Source organism: Atta cephalotes, assembly GCF_000143395.1.
Source record: "Atta cephalotes unplaced genomic scaffold scaffold00021, whole genome shotgun sequence".
In the NCBI taxonomy this organism is placed as follows: Eukaryota; Metazoa; Arthropoda; class Insecta; order Hymenoptera; family Formicidae; genus Atta; species Atta cephalotes.
In genome coordinates, this window is record NW_012130085.1 from 817,619 (window position 1) to 826,620 (window position 9,002).

At 32.7% G+C, this 9,002-nt stretch overlaps 1 protein-coding gene across 1 annotated transcript in view; it reads right to left on the bottom strand.

Annotated features, from left to right (window-relative positions):
* Positions 1-9,002, bottom strand: part of LOC105619333 (UNC93-like protein) — a 30,063-nt gene that overhangs the window by 11,712 nt on the left and 9,349 nt on the right. The gene's annotated exons all lie outside the window — the stretch shown is intronic.

Here is a 9,002-nt window from a genome sequence, read left to right on the forward strand (position 1 = left end):
GTGTTAAAATGTAAAATTATTATTTATTGTTTTTAAAAAAATTTTTACGCATTTCTTACAGCATTAACTTTTAATTACCTTCATTATTCAAATACTTATTTTTCTTTTTATAAAATTATTCGATATTTATTTCGAGATGGCAATGACTATCATATGCATATTAGATACTACAGTGATCTGTGCAGTTATATTTTACATTGAACATAATTTCATACATAATGCGGCATAAGTCAAGAGTTAGGCGAACAAAAGAGCGGGAAACGCGAATGAACAATGATGATCAGCTGCCGTTCAGAACGTATGATTTTCCGGCAGACTTTTGCGCCGCTATTCGCAAAGAGGAAGAGCGCGCTCGCTTGGATGGGGATTAATGACGCTCGCAATTAATTATCATCACGATTGTACCATCCATGTACTTACTTAGTGTCCGTGCAGCATGAGCCACGCGGAAACAAGTTGCGTAATTAGCAAACTTCCACTGCCATTGATCGGTACCGCGTATTCGAGCCGTGTTCATTCATTGTTTTGTGTTACGATTAGATAAACGAACATTGAGCGACGTATGATTCGATTTTATATTATCTATAATAAATCAGTAATTGGACAGAATAATAGTTTTATTTAATTTACTTTTTAATCTAATTACTTTTTGTTACAATATTTTTCATGATGATATTAAAAGTGATATTTAATATTTTAGATCTCAATTATTTTACACAAAAATTATTTTATATAAAAGATTTTTTTTTGCTAACATTAATCTATCAAATAACTATTTAATAATCAGCAAAGTACATTCTAAAAAAAAAATTCATCATGCATAGAATTCTATTTCATTAATTAATGAAACAATTTAATTATTATAGTAAGTAATATACGATATACACATACTATGCGTCTAGTACTTTTACGCCGATACTTTTCATTAATATAAAAAGGAAAAAGGAAACATCGTATTCTCGCGTTGACCAAAGTTGCTAATCTTTAGTAAGATCGTAGTCTGAAAGATTTATGCGCTGTAAAAATCGCACGCGGAACGGTACTTCGGTCAATGAAAACTTCGAGATTAACTACGCAGTTGAAACTTGCTTTTATAATATTGCTGTATAACATTTTTCACGCGAGAGTATTCATTATCAATAGCAGATTCAATCGAAAAAATTTTAAAAGCTTAAAAATGCTTTAAAAAATTTTACTCATATAACTTGTTGCATGACATTTTATTCGTCAGTTCTCTTCATCTTATCACATCATCTTATCACAATTATCAGAATGATAATTGGATCTGAATGAATCTAAAATTTGTCTTATAAAAAATTATACAAAATTTGATTATATCGTTATAATAAATAAATATTCTGAAATATAAAAGAAATATAATAAGACCTTAAAAACTCCTGTTGTATATTACAGAATAATGGTAAAGGTAGGTTAAAGTTTATTAATTTATTACTTTGGCAGAATAGTGCATTAAATTTAGAATTTAATAAAATATAAAAATGTTTAATTTATATAAGTAATAAAATTATTTAGGGTTCGAGGAGGTATTACTAAATTTTATTATATAATTTATTCTAAAAGTAATATTAACGGATGTCACGAAAATGAAAGTTTATTGCCGCGTTTTTCGCGGCGATATTCAACGAATATAAGCCCGATAGTAAATTTAGCGGATGAACCAGGCAGACGTAATCAGCCCTGAAGATCCGCGAGAAGTTAAAGCCGAGATGGGCGCAATGGTCGTGCCGCGTCGGTAAGAATTCGCGAAATAAATCTCTTGACGCTAAACGCTCGGCATACGCTCGACAGCAAATGTTCTCCACCCGGGGAGACAGCATTCCTGAGAACACGTTTGCTGGATTTCTGGGCCCGGCCGAAGCCACGGCCATCGTCGACAGTCGTAGAGAGCGCGGTTCGAATCGACACTTATGCAAAAACAGGTACACGATTCTCTTTAGACGGAAGGAGACGTCGAAAAGATGTGGGACAGTGTGATTTTTGATATGATCTTCAGAATGATCTTCGACGTATCTTTCACAGCGATCTACACATTGGTCCTACTATCTACATATTGCTTTCGAATCGTGGCGCCTATTGATAGCTTGAGCGATTGTGACAAGTGATCATTCATCTTGATCTCATATTCGGTGAAAGACGAATCTGTAAATATCACTTTTTTTCGTCCCTGGTACAAATGACGTATTTCCGTACGCGAATATTCGTTGAAATTAAGAGAAATTATCATCTAATACATCATCTAATACATACACTGTGCTTACTTGAAGTATGAATGTCTCGTTAGAGATTATTAATCAAAACTGATTAATATGATAACGATTGATTTATATATTTCACTACACGAATTCCGAAGGAATTCATTTTTGAGAAAGTTTTTCAGCGAAAATTGCCTAATTGTAGATTATTTAATTGTCGAAAAGCGTTGTCATACATTTTTAGATCTATCAATTTCGTTCACCATTTTTAAACCTTACAATGTCAATCATTAGCTAACTTATCACAATCCCTTAGAAAAAAGTATTTCAATATACTAAATAGTTAATTAGTTATATTGAAACACTTTTTCTTAAGGGAGTTCAGCCCAAACTGTGATATAAATTAAGAACAAAATTAATTTTCTATTTCACACACAATTTAACTACAATAATATCTTTAAAATGAATAAAACCGTCTTAATTTATTAGTCTTCTATTTCAATATAATTATTTGTAGAATTTTCTATTTTATTCAATAACATAAAATTATCTAGAAAAGATACAAGATGGATTTTTTTGAATCTGTTAAATCCAACTCGCAGTGTTCTATGCCTCATTATTACTAGAAGAAAAGAACTTTCTTGTCGTTAATAATTATAATAGTGATGCTGTTGATATTTCCGCGCAGATTTATGGCACGTGCACATTTTCTTTAATTGTCACGTGCGCGAGTGTCGCGCAATGCACTTACATTGTCTCCAAACCGGAAAATCAATTTGACTCGTATTTGTAACTTCTATGAATTCACGCTACATCATCCACAGCCTCTCTTCTCGAATGGAGAAAATAGAACGAATTGATGCACGTTGCATACATATTTTAAATACATACTTTGCGAAAATCGTGAGCGAATTTATATACGCACGAGTCGCCACGCGTTATAATCCATATACATAATTCAAAAACTTGAACAATTTAATGGACTTCAATAGTAGTCAATGTAATAGCAGTGACTGTAAAAAAGTACGTTGTAGAATGTGATTACCATTACTAATTTGTCCTCCTCTTGTGTTCATTATTGATTATGTGCAATTTTTGTACTTGACCGCGAAAACGTTTATGTCACTGTAATCTAAGAATTTCTTCTCGCATTTTTCAACCAAATTTACATTTTCACGAGCACAGTTCCGCTGTGCTTTCTAACATGCACAGACCAGAACCGTTATAATGCAGCCTTGGAAGCAATGCAAATGGAAGATAGCGGAGATGTCTCAACCACGATCTGCGTACGGATCTAATACACTCGTTTCTTACATAACATTCCCTGTAATGTGCAGACATCACGGACGATGCTCATCATTACGACGAATGACAGTGGAAGGAAAGAGCGAGAGATTGACAACATATAAGTACTCATAACACGCTCAGATCTTTCGACATTTTATGGACAATACGTTCCCGAAGAGAAAGTTCAACGGACTTTGTTTGCGAAATTAATTCTGGCAAATTGATTCGATTAAACACTCTTTCTCTTTTCTTTCATCACAAATTAAATTTTTAGATTCGATAATATAGTATATATATTAACAGTTATTATCCGATTGAATTTGCGAATTTAGAAACGAAATGAGAGATACATTGTGAAATGATTATAGCAACAAGCTTAATTTATTATTTATGATTATTCAATTTGTAACACACAAGATTAAATTGGTTTTCTAAGAGGAAATGTATATAACTTATATATTTAGCACATCGATTTCGATATAATTTGCGGCTATCGCAGTCTCGTTTTGCGGTTCGCTTTTCTCGACAACGCAGTAAATGTTATGCAGGTCAGAATTGTCTTTCTCTTAATAATATTGTCTTTCGAGTTGCAACGATGTAGTCACGTTTGTTGCTACAGCAATAAATGTACATTAACAAACTAGCAACTGCTCTCGTTAAACAGGTTCACTATTTCTCGAATCTATCAATGATGCATTTCATTTAGAGGAAATAAATACAGAGCACTTGTGTTTTAATCATAACTACTCGTATACATATATATTGCGTATCTCAAGATATTTAACTAATTTTCTAATCTTATTATATTAAGTTTGAAAAAGTATAAATAAATATATATTAATTGTTTAGATATCAATTAGATAGTCAATTTAAAAAAAATAAATATTTAAAATACATTTCTGCATATTAAATGGTATTTCAAAATTTCTTATATATAATAATAAAATAGTTATTCTCTTTAAATCTAAACCCAATTAATCTATTAATTTAAATAGTTCAATTAGTTTATTAATTTAAAGACTTTCTGAAGATATAATCCACTATTATCGCTATAATAATGCTTGTAATACATCGAGTAGATACGCAACGCGTTTAAGACCGTCGAAGCGGATATCGAAAGTGAGTCAAGTATTCCCGACATGTGGTATATTTTGTATACATATTTTTGTTTAATGCTCAGTATACACGTCTACGACCGAAGATAAATTAGCGGCATGCGTATATACCGAGTCGACCGGAAAGGGATACGTGAACGAGGGAAACGTCAGTTTTTCTAACTGCATCGGTATTATGCGCGCTATACGATCGCTCGTTGCATGCGTTTCATCGTGGGCGATTATCGAACGGCGAGTATCTTCGTAAGCGATCGCATGAATGAAGCGCGCCAGCGCTCGTGTATCATGATACATCGGTTTGCAAATTACGCAACGTTGGCAATCGCGAGATTTTAATGCTTGGAAAGAGAGAGAAACGGAAAGAGATACTGTGATTTAAACATCGACACAAGCCTGTCTCTCAAAAGAATCATTAATGGAAAAATACGAGAATGCATTAACGAGAGAGAATTGAGATCATGCATTGAATATAGACTAATAGTATGACAAAATTACGAATTAAAACGTAATATAAAATATTCGAATTTTCTTTCAATAATCGATTTAAAAAGATAATTACAATAGAATTCTTAATTTGAGCAACATAAATTATTATTATTTTATTATTTTATTATTTTTGCAATTTTTACATTTGCAATTTTCTCAAACACGCGATAATTGTGTTTGTGCATGAGAGAAATATATTTTTCTCCTGAAGCGATAACGTAAAGAAATCCTTTTTGGCAACAGATTTTAAACGAAAATACGAGCAGCATATGAGAAGTTATATCGATACGTGCCGTCGCGTGTCCTAGATACATTCGTTTCGCTGCAAACTACGATAAATGCAATACAGAGTGTCACTGTGAAACCTTCTTTTCGATTGCAAATATTAATATAAATTAATTTAAAAATTGATTTTATTTATTTGCTTACTAAGCAATTCAAAATTACAGATTTTTGCCAAATTAAATTTGAAAATAACGTAAAATCTCATTTTTTTATCTTGAAATAACTTTGTTTTAACATTTTTCTGATTTAATTGAAACACGAAATATAAGCAATTAGAAGATTGCAATAAATGATGATTTTGTATAGAATTTTTCTATAGAAAATCAATGCAAAAAATTTTGAAAGTATTCATAGTTCAAAAATATTACACTTTGGAATCACCGTATACATGGTGAAGATATTGCAACTACAGACGTTGCTTTATCGTCGTTTTTTGTAGTGTTGACACTGTGAGTTTCACGTTATCAAAAACATGCGCCAACGTAAATCAGAGGAGGCGCGACCTTGCAAAGAAACAATTTATGAATTATGGCTCTGTGGCCGTAAATTTTTCTAGCAGTTAAGAAATATAGTTACAGAGTTCTGGACAGATTCATCATTAGAATGATAAAAGAGCGAAACATAGCGAGAGAGAACTGCGATAGAGAATCTCAAGGATACTTTTTAGCTTATCAAAATGCAGAAAATAATGAAATTGTACAAAATCTTAGTAACTATTTATAAAAAGAAGTATTACGAGATAGACAGAAATTTGCTAATCTTAATCATAAATTTTTAAACAATAAATAACAAGAAGGGGCTATAAGCCAGATTTTTATATATTTCAAATTCTTAGAACATACATTTCGCTCTTATTATTAGGTCCTCAGTATCACACCTTAAAACATTAAGAGATTATTACATTCGTCTAAAAAATTATATTCATTAAAATTGCGGAAAAAATAAATTAAAGCATAAGAATCCTACACAAAATAGTATATACAGAAATAATGGAATATGTCATCGCGGAAGTCATGGAATCATAATTACACATAACACCATAATTACAACCGCGAATAAATCTGACATGATAGCATCTATCAATTCAGAGTAATTACGAACGTAATGCTCTAACGTATTTGTTCCTTCCTCGCGAGGAGTTCGAGTCGACTGATTTGCAGGGTTTCGTCGCATTGAATGAAACCTTGATGTCACGCGATAAGAAAAGTTTGAACACACATATTTCAACGCAGCTGTTCATAAAAACTTTAAACAGAAAGCGACCGAATATTCCTATAGAAAATAAGATCTATAGCCCTGTAGATTGATGCATGATTTTTCTTCTCCATTGCCATCTTCAATAGAATTGTTTTTAATGTCACGTCTATATTAATGATATTTCTATTTCTCATAATCAGTGACGGAAAATCGACTGTATTAATTGGGAACGGGGTAGTTAGTGTGTGTCAGAGCGTTGTGTGTAACTGACCGAGGTATATATTTTCCAAGACTTTGTAACGTCGAGTTGCAATCTAATCTTCGGACCGATAATAATTTGGCGGACAACATATCATTAAGAGTTGCATACATCCGGACGGACATATCCTTGAACATCTCTCGACAGGATAAATACGAGAGAACGATTCTATTCGGTGATAAAAATGAAATGACAGTGACGACTCCGCAAATATAATATTAAAACATATATATTTAATATATATGTATATATTTAATACATATATATTTAAAGTTCCACGAGATGACGCGGCTACATTATATCGGCGTATTATTTCGTTATTGACATCTCATTATTTCTTTTTTAGATGGATCTAACCATTTTGCAATTTTTAACTATTTTTAATCATATTTTCTGTAATTAATTATGGATGCAATAATGATTCCATCAATTCACTAAAAGAGAATTATTATGTTCTCCATGTCCATGAGCCAATCCTTTCATTTAATGCTAACTATAAATAATATTTCCATTTTATTACGGTGAGTGATAAATATATTATCTCTAGGATTATTAATTCTAACATCAAGGTTGGCATTCTGTTGCAATCGATTTATCAACTTTTTATCGACCGACGCCCCTGGATATTTTTTTATCATGATTCTGATAAACGAGAAGTCGTAAAGTCTCAAGTTAATTATTCTCAGTAATCCATGTAAAAAAATATAAATTTTTTCCAGTATAGACTAGCTGTGTAACATACTGAAGGATAGATATTGCGTTGACGCAACGTGAAGAGCCTCCAGAAACTTACCGACTTTTAATAAGTACGGTTCACGCTACATGTACGCGTTATGCAACTGTCGGCGCATCCTGTCGGATGTACGCTATTTCGCAATCATAAGCAGAGCATTGGTTACAGCTATCCGAAACGGAGGAGAGGAAATAAGGGGAGAGGAAATTCGGGCTGATGTTTCGCGGATCACGTCTATCAAGCTACGTTTCGTAATACCGCAAGAGCTTGACTACTCTTCTGCTCTTTAATTTTCGCATATCCTCCAATGATGAATCATTGACGATATGTTGTCACAAACTAGTAATCTCTGACGATGCACCGTGAAAACGGCTACAACTTAGTTGCTCACCGTCTTTGAAAAAAATAATAGGAAAGAGACGGCCGCTCTTGAAAAGTATGATTTTTAAATTTTCCAAACTATCTGATAAGCCACATAACGTTGGTAACATGATAATCACGATGAGTATAACTATAATTGAGTTGATTATTGTAGAAAGAGACAACCAGAGAAAACGTGAGTTAACTTCTTTTATCGCGAATCAGATGAATTAATTTCCTTTTCCTGGGAAACTATATATATCGCGTGGCAGAATTAAAAATGACTGAAAAATTTCAAATTACATTCTGTACAGTGATTCTAAGAAACAGAACTTCTTCTAAACAAGAACTTTTCGAGACTTCGATTATCTTATACTAATTTTATGACAAAACAACACATCTTTTCCCAGCCACAGACGGTCAATGACATCGTGCAAAAACAACTCTCTGTTCTTATCAAGAGAAGAAAAAATGTTTTATTCTCGTTCGGTCGTTTACACTTGGAACAGCCGGGCGACGAAAATCCAACGCGATTGCGTGACATCTCTATATATATTCATAAAACGATCGTAACGGGCGATGACAGTTTGAGCTACGTAATTCAGTGCAAAATCGCGGATAAAATATATCATTGTCAGTGATCGTGCGCACTGATAAGACAGCACGAATGGCAGAGGCAGCTTCCTTTGTTAACCGTGCCGCGCATGTCACCTTTCATGTGGCGCATAATTACAGCGTGTTCAACCTCTGCAACTAAGCTTCGTTGTTGATTCAACGCGTAATTATAAACCTCTTTGTGGCGAACAGATTTCGCATCTTACTCACATAGATCAAAATAGATAGAGACAGAACGAGATATTTGTTTCATCTACCTGGGAATACCGTAGTAACATTCGCTAATCCTCTAACTATTTTGCAAACTGAAAGTATCCGATGCATTGCAATCGTATTTAATAGAATGATCTAATACTTTTATATCTATTTAAAAGTAAGTGACGCATATTATAAATTAAAAAATAAATAAGATAGAGCGAAAATATGCAACAATTAATAGTTAATTAGTTTAG